Here is a 13,282-nt window from a genome sequence, read left to right on the forward strand (position 1 = left end):
GACACACAAATTAATTGTCATAAAACTCCAGCATCAAAGGCAGGTACTTGGGCTTTCCTTTCAACACGTAACAACTTTGATTTAACACATGGAACTTGATTATCTGCTTGTTCATATCAGAACATATTTTAAGTTTGAAATTAGAGAAGGGGTAGAAGTTTTGTTTGAATCAGGTAGACTGGCATTTGCAAGACATTATGGATGATAACAATAAAGTGTTTTACAAAATATTCAGACTAAAAATAAAATATGTATTTCCAGATAGCACTGAAATAATCATAGTGGTAACTGTGAGTTATCAAGCAATGGTTTAAATGATGTTTAGCATTCTCTGTGATGAAACAGCTTAGAAAGATCTCCATCACACTATATGGAAATAAGCTCATTTTTGACTTGAGAAACTAGTTTCTGGTTATCTGGAAAATACCTGCCCCCTTATAATGCCAGATAAATTAAATGATGATTTAATATGTTCTGTATAGAACACAGCTGTTCTATAGTGATCATTAAGCATATACATTTCCTTGTTAAACTGAATACTCATTCAAATAGAAATTGGAATTTCACAAAAAGGCTATTCACAAGAAACATAGGTCACTTTTGATAATATGCATCATAATTAGTTTTATAGATATTACATTTAATGTTGAGAGTAGAGAAGAAACATAACAGAAATTGGGAGGGCTGCAGATACTGAATCCAGTATGGAAAATAACTTCTGAAATTGTATTCCATTTTTCTAATTCCTTAGCTCATAATTTGGTTCTGATTGGGAAAGGAAAATCTCAGAAGACTCAGAGGTTCAAATCATATTAGTACTCAGAAGTTTGGATGTGCCTTCAAACCTCCTGGGCCTGAAAATATTGACTGGAAATGCCACAAAAAACAGCTTCTTCACAACGTTTCTGGCAGTTCGACTCCTACTCCTGGCTGGAAGTTCAAATGCAGAGATGCATGAAATTGAACAATGATAATAATAAAAACTTTTCTGAAACCATTTTAAAGCTGCAAAAAGTTGGATTTTAGGTCTATCTAATCTAAGGGAATGGCTCAGGTACAATTTTGTAGTCAAGTGGGTTCATCTTTTTTCCTTCTTTCTCATTTGATTCCCATCGCATGTTAATTTTACCCCTTTATTAAGGAGTTCAAACTTTAGCACCATTGAACTGATACCTGCTAATTGTTTGGAGTTTGATTAGTTCATTTGTTGGTTAGCAAGACCTCTTTGTTCTGTCCTTTGTTTGTGAGCAATGGGGAAATTCAGTTCAACGAATCTTGCTCTTCTCTTACCTCTATGTGTGAATATGCCATGGGAGAAACCGTTAAAGTTATTGGGTAAAGTGCTAGAAATTTTGAAGAATGTTTCTACCTTTCATTACTCTCAGACCCATCCTTTTGTTATTATTGGGGAATATAATGTTAGAGTCTCCATCCAAACATCCCCCAGGGCCACTTGTGGAGGAAAAAAAAAAGCTTTGTGTTAAAAAAAAAAAAAAAGATGGATACTTTTTAATTTTTTGTCTTGTTAAAGACAGTATTTTAAAATTCTCACAAAGAATTTTACTTCTTGTGAGAATATAAATACTATAACAAAGCAGTCTGCAAAAGGAAAAATGGACGCAACCTTATTTGTCCCTCTTTCATTCTGATTCCTTTCTCTGCTCTCTAAAAGCTCTAAGCATTATTTCTAGGATATTTAAATTTCTCTTGGAAGAATAGTAAAGATAAATGAGTGATTTGTTAAAATTCATCATCTTACAAAAGGAATGTATATAATACTTTTAACATAAATGGATGCTCTTATCTGTCACTCTTGCAACAGAGAAGCGAACATTCCCCAGAAATAAATTCTACTACAGTAACACCATTGAGAGATTTTCTGGGGACATCTTGATGCAGAGCCTCTCAATTATGCCTGAAACATGATTTAAGATGATACAATTGGGAAGTGGTGAACAAAGAGTATATTTATTCATTTAAATATCTATGATTTCATGAAAAATTTACCAAAATTTCTAGTATTATTTTCCAAAATCAATCATACATGTTTAGGCTCCATAAAATGCTGCTGTTTTTGAAGTTGCAAAATATTGAAAATTCCTTAATAATTTGTTCACATATGACATTTGTGTGATTGTGTAAATGCTCTGTTCATTTTTCCTTCCAGACATGTTCATTTTTCCTTCCAGACATATTCATTTACTCAAGGATTATTTTTATATAGACAGATTATGGTGATTAGAAATTTCCAAAGAGTTTGCGTTCACGATAAATACCAATGATTTTAGCCTACTGAGAAGTTGTTTATAGCAGTTTACTTTCTTAACTAAAGTCCATAAGTCTAGCTTTAGAAGTAGCAAGGCCGATAAACCATGAAAGAACTATTTTATGGGTTATCCAGTAACTAGAATTGCAGGAAAAGAGAGAAAGTAAATAATTTTAAGAAAAGACCACTATTGACTGGTACATACAGTGGATGGCATTTGCCTTCATCTGCAGGATAATTGGACCAGAGGGCTACAAATCCATTGCAATACAAGGCTTTCCATACAAGACAGTTAATACGCCATCAGTGAGCTAGTAGGAATAGTTTCTGTGTTGCAGCCCAAGTATGTTTTCATTCAGCTCATTTGCACTTCAAAGCTGAAGTCGATAATTCAGGCCCAAGTAGGTGCAATCTGGGCTATTTCCCTTTTGTAGCATATGAACACAAGCTGAGAAAATCTCTAAATTCATTTGCACAAGGCATTACTGGCCAGAGTTAGCAAAGCAGAGACACAGCTAATTTCCTATAGGTAAGTATTATCCCTATGAATAAATCCTTTGGTAGTTGGGGATGGGTGGGGGACAGGGATTCAGATAAACATGGTTTGCTCGCTATTGGTGATCAATGATTTTATTACATAAAACATAAGGATATTAGTTGCCTTACAACAGATCTTAGAATCTTATCTTCAGCAAAACACTTGTGTGGTGAATTAACAAGTCCAACCAATCATATTCATGGGCCAAGAAATGTCTGGTGAATGAGAAGAAAAAACATATGCCAGGAAAGATGAGCTCTGTCTAGGTCAGGAACAACGTGGATAGATTATTATCAGAAAGTGCAAGCATCAGAAAATTGGTGGAGCAAACTATTTTTGTTCAAACATCATTTAATAAAATCTGTCAATGGCCACTTACCATGTAACACGTATGAAATGTTTTTCTGGTACTTCATTCTCTGTTATGTTATTCAATTCCAGATTCTGCTAAATGTGCTAAGCACCTGTTTTTGTGTACTGAAACCATATATCCCAAATTTTATAGGTCAATCCTGCAATAAGCCTGCCCTACCAACATACTTGTCTCCACATATGCATTACAATCAACATAATCAGTTACTAGTCACTGCGTTGGAGAATTTCACTAGCATTATTTTAGGAGCTGTTCTGTGAGATATGGTTGCGTTTAAAGTGATTGGCTTAACCTGCTGAGCTAAGAGTTTTGTGTGTTTGAATTTCTTTTAATCCAACATTTATTGAGATCATCCTTTGTCCCAGAAACTGTGTGAAATACTTTCCATACATTACCTTATTTTCTCACTACAACATCATTATGGCCAGTGCACTAGTATTGTACCCATTTTGCAGATAAAAAATTTGAGGCACAAAGAAGTTAGGTGACTTACACAAACTTAAATAACTTGCCCAGGTTTTTCTGGCAGAAAAAAGATCTGAAATCAAATCTCCTGATTCCAAGTTGAACACTTTTATATTAGACGCACAGCATTTCATGCCTGTGACACAAGGTAATACACTTGCAATATTTCTTAGGATACACACCAGTGGCTTCTTTACAAGAGATATGAGCATTTTCAAAAGGGAATGTCTCAGATTCTGATGATGCCTGCCTGGCTTCTTATAGACTTGCCATCCTGGCCCTCCCCCACCTATTCCAGCTCTCTCTGTCTGTCTACTGATTTTCCAGTACAGGTGTTTGTTTAAATCAGATAATTTTTTCATTACCCGGTGCTCAGCTTAAAGCTCTATGTGTTTCTCTACCTGAAATGCAACTTTCTTTTTTTAATCCTCCTTCCACCCTGGAATACCAAAATTGGAAAGTTCTGGAATCCCACTTTATTACTTTGTTCTTAAATGATTTCCTTTTCCTCAGGCTCATGGAAATTCATAATTTAATTACATTCTGCCTATTATTGCCTGATTTCAGTAGTCTTCAAACATTTTCAACAAATCTTTCTCAAATCTCACACTTATATCTATGATAACCTAATTCACAACAAGGAAACAATAATTCTTTTTAATCTTTATTGAGTGCTAGACTTCTGCCACATTTTATGCCAAGGACTTTTTAAAAATTGCTTTGGATCTACTCTGTGAAGTACAGATTATCATGGCCATTTTACAGGACAAAAAATTGAGGCTTTGAGAGATGAGTAAATTGTCTAAGACAATTGTGGCAGAGTCACGAACCACAAACCTTTGACCCAAATACCCATGCCTATCTCCTACTGACTATTCCCCCTAGAGTGATATATTTTTCATTGATCCTCTAGCTGATTCATGTAACAATTTGAAGGATTTTCTAGTGTAACCAAAAAAAAAAAAAAGTCTAGAATAGTCTGGAGTGGGGCTCAGCAGGTTGAATTTTAGGCACACTGGCCTGATTTGATGGGCAGGTAACGTTTATTTGGATTACTCTAAGCACAGCCTCAAGGACAGGAATATGCTTATCCAGTAGACTCTCAGGTCAGAGGATTTTTGTGTGTGTTTCAGAGATAGGGTCTAGCTCTGTCGCCAAGGCTTGGGTGGAGTGGTGCCCTCATAGCTAACTGTAGCCTGGAAATCCTGGACTTAAGTGATCGTCCCACCTTGACTTCCAGTGTAGTTGGGACTACAGGTGTATACTAACCCTTACCCCCCAACCTCAGCTAATTTTTAAAATTTTTGTATCTATGAAGTCTTTCTTTGTTGCCCAGGCTGGTCTCAAACTCCTAGGCTCAAGTGATCCTCCTGTTTCAGTCTCCCCAAATGCTAAAATTATAGGCATGATCCACTCCTCCCAGACCTGAAAGATTTTTTATTTTGCCCTGTGTTGCTACAAAAATAAAAGCATTTTATGCAGAATTTACAATAACTTTCTTTCAAATTTGCATGCTTTCCTTTGTTTCAAAATTACTGCCATCATCTAATGAAAAAACTAGGTTAAATTAATCAAAGGAAAAGTTTAGGCTGAACATAAAAGAAAAATGTTAATGGTGAGATCCATTAGACTCTATTAGAATCTCCATTGATTGAGTCATTTAAAATAAGACTGCCATCCCCTGGAGATGACTCTGAGACAACCCCAGGCCCGAGGAGAAAGGAACATATGGAACCCACAGGCCCCTCAGCCACTAATGTGGGTGATTTTTTTTCTGAATTCCTTCATTCTGCCTTCTTGTCAACAAATCCTGCCATCATTTCACTCACATCTTTGCAGCATTTTCCAGAGCCGTTAACAGAAATCATTTCACAGAGAGTGGGAAAGAATGTCATTTTGTCATTTTCTTGGGGGAGTACAGGGAAGAACAGGCAGTCTCTGCTTCCTAAGGCTTTCATGATGAAAAAAGAAAAGGAGAATGAGGCCTGCCTGCTAGTGGGCTGCAAGAAACAACTTTGCTTGGCAGCATTGTGCAGAATAGTGACTGGAAACTCCCCCGCCAACCTCTCTCCTTATTAACTAGAAGAAAGAACAGTTTGGGACCACATTGATACCCCCAAACTTATTGGCACTAATGAGCCGTGTGAACTTAATTATTACATTATATCTGAAAGGTAAGAGGGACCTTAATGATCATCAAGTGTAACCTACTTCTTAATGCAAGAACTCCTTTTAATTACAGAATTCTTGTGAGATGGCCATTGGAAGCTCATTATTTCATTGAACTCTCCATCCCATGTTTAGTTGTTTCATTTGTTAAGAAAATCTTCCTTTTATTGAGCTAGGACATTCATTCATTAGTATTTGCTTTCCCCTTTGGAATAGTAATAATGATCTATGGTAAAACAGTAGTAATCATAATAATGATGATGCTGATGAGTAACAGAACTTCTTTTCTATGTGCTAGGCATGTAATAAAAATTTATATATGTCTAAGTTCTTATTTATCACCACAAAACTTATATGTTACAGGAATTATGATTTACACCTATTTTAAAGAAGGAAGGATTGAAACATAGAGTGTTAGAATGACCTCATGAGGGTCACAATACTCAAAGGTGGAGAATTAAAATTCGAACCCAGTTCTGTTTGATTACAGAACTCTACATACTGGGCACACACAAATGCCTCTAGCTCCTTATTTAACATATTTCAATTACACTGTGTCCTTACTCCTCTTTTTTCCAGGTTGTACATCCCAATTTCCTTAAGTATTTCTTATTTAATATAACTTTCAATTGCCGCATGATTATAGTAGATTTTATAAGTTTCTAGCTTTCTTTTCTAATGTATGGAAGCTTGAACTGCAAAAAATACTGAAAATGTGGTTTGACAAATGAGGCATACAGAAAATTCTACTGCTACCCTTCATCACCTTTCCAAACCAAGTTTCTGCATTTGCAAAAATTATTAATGGCAAAGATGATAATTGACATCAGAAGAACATCAAAATACAAAACTTTAAGAAGAAAAAAGCACTTATATTTGAGAAAACCCTATTGTGGGTTTCACATCAGAAGGGTTCTTTTTATTTGTTTGAAACATCATAATTTTCTCTGTAAAACTGAGTATAGACTTAGTTTAAATAATTTCCCTAGTCCATTTGGGGATGTACTGTGACATCTCCCTCCATCTGTCAAAATTTGGGGTGCATGTGTTTCTATCTCAGCTGCCTGGATGCAGCCACACAGAGGATGCACCCCTCTTGTGGATTCAAGAGCTCCACTGTAAGCTTCTGATGAGGCAACGTTGCTAAGAGGAGCTCAGGCTTTCAAATTAGTCAGGAAGACAAACATGAACTAGGTGTGATTGACCCTGGATGGCCAAGAAAAGGGCAGGGCACCAGAGACTGTATAGGCGCTATTTATTTACACAGCTATAATGGAAGTCAGGGCCACTACACAAGTCTCTGGCTTCTGAAGCCTTTCCGTGACACAGTCAGGTGAGCTCTGAAGTTGATGTGGAAATTGTGCTCAACAAGAATGGGCCTTTGAAAAAATTTGAGGGGTAGATAGGGAAGTAAGCTAGTATGCTTTCAGTTAACTCATACACATTCCAATGTAGGGGCCAAGGGAGAGCTCTTCTCTTGGCCCTCTGAAGTTTCACCAAAAAGTCGACTCACAAAAGGCAGATTAATCGGATAGAAGGCATACAAATTCACTTAACACATATACATGGGATCCTTCAGAATGAAGACCCAAAGATACAGAGAAAATTGTTCATTTTTATGCTTAGATCCAATAAAGTATAGACAGCTATGTAGAAATATGATTAGACAAAAAGGGTATGATCTAATGCTAATAGACTGAGTGGGGAAACCCAGCAAGGTCTGTCTATGGAGATACTTCTTGGCATCTCTGAGCATGCATTCTTTCCTTCTGGGTATGGGGCAGGACTCTCGCTGGAATAGGGATCTTATGACCCACAGTCAAACAAGTCAGGTTAGATAATTTCTTTATGACAAGTTTTTACAGATAGTGTGGAGGGAAAGTTAGAGTGATGTTCTTAAGTCTTATGGCTGGCTTCGGGGAAAAGAGATCCTTGTTTCTATAGCCCACCTTGGGGAAAAGGAATTCCAGTTTTTATGGCTAACCTCGAGGAAGAACGGGAGAAAAACTTTTGTTTCTGAGGCTGCTTCTGAGGCACACAGGTAAGTAAAAAGGTCAGTGCAAAAAGAAGCATATAGATCTCATTAAAAGGAACTGTAGCAGTAGCGCTTATAGTCATAAAATGATACTGCTACAGAAAAAGAATAACATCAGTAATATGAGGAGTCCTACATGAAGATAAGGACAAAAGAGGACCTTTGGAGTCAGGCTACTGCTATGCATTTCCATGTATTTTTCTATGTGCTTTTCTATGTGGTTTTGTTTTCTATGGCAATACAGATTGTGAAAATAAGTGAATCAAAATCTAAGCTGTTGGAAGTATAAATTATTTTGAGTCTTAAAGAAACATGATTATGGGGCCTGGTTTATGTGACAGGCAGCTGTAACCAAGGCAGTTGTAGCTTTGTTTCTCTGATTATAGATTAAGCCTTCTTTCTTGCCTTCACTATTTTGTAAAATATTACAAATGACTGAAGGGTTCTGGAGAAGATCCTTTATCCCTTTATTGTTGTTGATCTTCATTATAGATTAATTTCCCTCTCACAGTTCTCACACAAAGACTTCATGGCTATTATATTGTCTTTAGATGGAATGTTATGTATACTCTTTCAAACTGGAAATGAAATGAAAATGAGCTGTATGAAAAAGACTGCACTAATTAAATTGTTGTAACTCATAAGACAACCTTGTATATAACATTTTGTATTCCTCTCAAATTTCTTTGTTTTCTGCCTATATAAGCAAGAACCTAACTTTTAACTTTGGAACACTGACCCCATTTCTCTGGAGTCTGTGTCCCTCTAATGGCCATCCCCAGATTTTTCTTGAATAATCTGGATTCTGATCTTTTCGATTATTTCAGGCTGGCAGAGTCTTCATGAAAGTGTTTTGGGAGAGGCACTCTGGTGTCATAAAAATAGACACAATTAAATGTAAAGAGTACTGGGTTACAATTCTGTTTATTAAATAGTAGTGTAGTTGGAGACACTGTTTATAATTTGTGTGTGTGTGTGCGTATGTGTATAATAAAACCAGAAATGCAGAATGCCTTAAAATAAAAACATCTTTCTCTTGCTCTATCTTTACAACTACCTAGTCCCTGTTACAAAGGTAATTCCTTGCTGTTTTTTAAAAATTTTGCTTCTTGTAAAGGTGACATTCATACCTTTTTCATGGCACTAATATGACTTTTGATCTATAACATATGGGTATTACCATTTCCTGTCTGTTGGAGATAAATATTAAACTCATTTGTATGACCCTTACTTTTAATCTTCCTCTCCATTATTTGATTTTCAGTTGCTTATCATTGTTATTAAACAATTTTAAAAAAATCTTTAGTCCTCATTTCAGCAGCACGTACACTAAAATTGAAATAATACAGAGATTAGCATGACCCCTGCTCAAGGATGCCATGCACATTTGGGAAGTGTTTCATATTTATGAGGTATTATTCAGCCTTTAAAAAAAGAGTGAAATTTTTACACATGCTGAAACATGAATGAAGTTTGAAGGCATGAGGGTAAGTGAAATAAATCAGATACAGAAGAACAAATTTTATGTGATTCTACTTATACCTAAAGTAGACAAATTCATAGAGACAAAAAGTAGAATGATGTTTGCTAGGAACTGTGGAGAGAGCTGAATAAGAAGTTGTCATTTAGTGGTTATAGAGTTTTAATTTGAGAAGATAAAAGTTCTGGAGATGAATTGTAGAGATAAGTGTGCAACAATTTGAATGTACTTAATGCCACCTAATCACAAACTTAAAAATGGTCCAAATTGTACATTTTATGTTATTTATAATTTATCACTATATAGATATTATACATATAACATATAATTTAGCTCTTACCCATATCTTTTGATTTCCTCTTTGTAAAATTAACATGTTTCTCCATATTTTTTCAATTTTCACTTGTTATACTAGATCTCCATGTACATACTTTTTAATAAAGTTATGCAGAAACAGTGGTTGCAGACATTTTTGGGTGCTGTTACCAAATAATTTTTCCTTCTCTCTTCTATGCACATGCAGTGATTGAGCTTTCTGGACCTTGTGCATTTGTTGCAGGCAGGTGACCACCTTTGGCAAATGAATTGAAGAACAGGAAATTTAGTCATGATCAGATCTGGGCATTTATGTGCGAAGTTCTAATTCCTCTGCCACAGCAACTGGCAAAGTTTGAGATGGCTGCCTTTTTTTGCATGTTCTGAAATTGCCTAATGATATTTTTAGGAGTAGGAGATTTGTTTGTTTGATTTTTTTCCATCCATGATTTTTGTGTAATTGAGGTCCTCTTTAAATAGAAAAACTCATGTATTTTTTCAGATATGCAAATCGTTCCTGTATTTTATTTGCTTATTTCCTCTTTTCTATTTTCCACTTTCTTCTCTCAGAGCTCATATTTATTAGATGTTGGCTATCCCAGGTTGTTTTTCTTTTACACTTTGTATATTTTGTCATATTTTCTGCCTCATTGTCCATTTTCCTCTATGTTCATATTGAGCTCCTTCACTTTGTTTTATTGATTTTTTTTTTTTGGTGGTATCTTTCAAATCTCTCTGAAAAGACTAATTAGATTTTCTTTTTGAGTTTCTTCTCTTTCATGAGTTATTTCTGTTTTCACAATAATTGTTTTATCTACTTATTTTCTCATTTTGATGCTGCTTTTTTATATTCCTAAGTGATTATAGGTTATTTTTAGCATATTTAAAACAAGAGGTATTGGCTGACTTTCCCAGGTAGTGAACTAAATGCTCTCTACTGTTGTATAGGTAAGTTTGTTTTCCCCACGATATTTATTTTTCAATCAGGAATCTGACCTGGCCAGCTAGGCATATAAATCACTAAGATGCCAGGCTTTTAATAAGGGATTGCCAAAGCAGGAAGAAATTTATTCTGTGATGCTAGCACTCACTAGTGCTGCTAGTCCCCCCCAATCAATGCATTACATTTTTTAAACGAAGAGGTCATCATTTGTGTTATAATGATTTTTGTCATTTTGCTTGGTTTTATTTTGCTTAGAATCAATGTGAACTTTTTTGTATCCTTCTTATATCCAGGAACATGGGAGAGAGAAGAGAGGAGCAGAGAGCTGATTGGCTTCTTGTTCCAGGGACAGAATTTCAATCCACTCTCCCCTACCAATTTTGTACCCCTTTTGTAATTCCACTCTCCATGACTACCAATTTTTTTCCAAAATTCTTTGGGATTTGCTTGAAAGATTAGCTCCCTTTTTTTCCTGCCATTCCTTTCTATGTTAATTTTTGACTGTAGATTCCTCAACTTTCTTTGTTCAAATGTATAGTTCCCATTCATTTTTTAATCTCTCAATAGTGCTTCGAAACCTAATATTAGATAATGATTCCTCTCCCATTCTCTTTGCTATTCAGGTTTATGGGTTTAATTCTGTTTTTATTCTCTCACATTTTAGAGAAATAGAGGCAAATGCAGGTACTTGATCACCATATTCAACAAGAGATTATGTTATGTACTTGGAAAATTAAGAATTACATCACACTTTGTGCATCTGCAGTGGTACACACTATGTCCTCGGTGAGAGCCACAAGTGATAACTTTGAACAGGTAGAATGCAAGGAGGCATTTTTAGTGCTACCTAGACACAAAGCACATCATGATCTTTTAGTAGTTTTTAAGCTATTTGATACTAAATCAGTAGGAAAATGGGAAGCAAATGAAAGCCAGGATTTCAGTCAACAGCCCTTTCTCTTGCTTTGTCTTTTTTTTTTTTTTTTTTTTTTTTGACTGGGCCTCAGGACAAGTCGAACATGACCATCCTCAAATTCCATTATTAAACCAGCAGTTCTGCTTCTAAACATATCTAATTGCAATGACTTATTGGAATTGAAAATAAAAAAAAAATAATAGTAGTCAGTATCAGAAAAACTAAAACATTTTACTAGGTTTTCTATTTGCATTTTAGATGTTGTTTCTCAAAGAATCTCAAATTCAGGTTTTATTTTTGTAATTTCCTGCTTCTATAAATATTTCCTCAGTCGTTTTCCTCAGTTCTTACAAGAATACATATGGTGCTCCTGAAAAATATTTTCACAAGTACTTGTGGGTGATTTATTGGTGCTTAAATCCATCCTATGTTTGGTGTATAAAATCGTGTCTACTCAAAATGTTCAGTGTTGACAGAAACATGGTTTTCAGAATCTATCCAGGCCTCCCTTCTGTCCATCTGCTTTTATTAACTTCCCTTTGCTCTTGTCCTCCTTAAATTTCTGGGATTTCAGTGATGTAGTCCAGCTCCTGGTATATACCATGCATTCCCCCTCCTTCTGATATCCTATTTGGATCTTCGTCTCATTTATGTCAACAATGACTGTCTTATTCAAAGTTATATGTCCAAGCCTCTTTTGACTCCACATTCCTTAGCATTTTTTCCCAAACATTAGACTGATGGTTAGAGTCCTATAAGGATGGGAAGAAGAAGAAACAAATGACATTTCTCCAGCTGCATCTCTGTGCATCAAGCCAGAGTCAAATTTTACATTACATTGAGGGAGAAGAACTGTTGGTCAAGCTAAAGTAGTTGTAATGCAAGGTGTGTGAAGTGCTAGAGAATAGTGGAGCATGAAAACATCTGTTGGGAAAAAAATCAACTGAAAGTGGTGGAGGTGATTAAAAGAGACAGGGGCTAGAGTTCACAGCTGGGCTTTTGTATATGGAGATACTTCATAAAATAGAATATTTGAAATTGAAATTTGAGTCTCATCCCACTTATTACCCATTGAAATGAAACATGAATGATTCATGTATTTACCAAGAATGATTGGAATGCTTTGTGCTAAATATGATGGAAAATTCAATGGCAAACAAGGCACTACCTTTGAAGAAACCTGGCAAATGGCAGAGGAATGAGAGGTAAGTTTACATTTAATGGAGAAAGAGAAAAGAAGAAAGATGTGTCAATGTTTTGTAAGTAGCAGCATAAGTACTTTTGGACTAGAAGTATACACCGTGACTATGGCTGTAGATTTTAAAAAAAGAATTTTACACCCTGGCTTTTCAAACCCATGTAATCAAGGCAACCCTGAATACCTCTGGGGAGCACACAAGAGAAGAAAAATGACAAGGACAACTTTCCAATAAGCTCTATCATGGCCCATGGCAGGGGATAAGAAAGAGTTTCCATTTATTGGAAGTGTGCTGAGGGTAGCTAGTAAAGAAATTCCTGTTAATAACACTTGTTTGTTTGTCAAATAAGAACACTTACTTAATAAAAGTATTTTTAATTAGGCCATGTGGCAAGTTATCTTGCATAATTACAAGTCCGAATCCTTCCATTGATATTCTCCTAGAATAGTTTGAAGATACTGTTCTACTCCTTAAGTCCTCTTTAAAAATTAACGAGAGCTATAAATCACTTCTGATCCTTTGGCTCAGTTCTGGATGTTTCCTCAGACAACAAAGCCATTAAAAATTTCTATTCATTAATGTG

General features: G+C 35.5%; 1 non-coding gene across 1 annotated transcript; it reads left to right on the forward strand.

Annotated features, from left to right (window-relative positions):
• The first annotated feature begins 9,151 nt into the window (after window positions 1-9,151).
• On the forward strand, window positions 9,152-9,255 carry LOC129019258 (U6 spliceosomal RNA). Its single transcript, XR_008495589.1, has one exon. It is a non-coding gene; the product is annotated as a U6 spliceosomal RNA (small nuclear RNA).
• The last annotated feature ends 4,027 nt before the right edge of the window (window positions 9,256-13,282 follow it).

Source organism: Pongo pygmaeus, chromosome 17 (assembly GCF_028885625.2).
Source record: "Pongo pygmaeus isolate AG05252 chromosome 17, NHGRI_mPonPyg2-v2.0_pri, whole genome shotgun sequence".
NCBI lineage: Eukaryota > Metazoa > Chordata > Mammalia > Primates > Hominidae > Pongo > Pongo pygmaeus.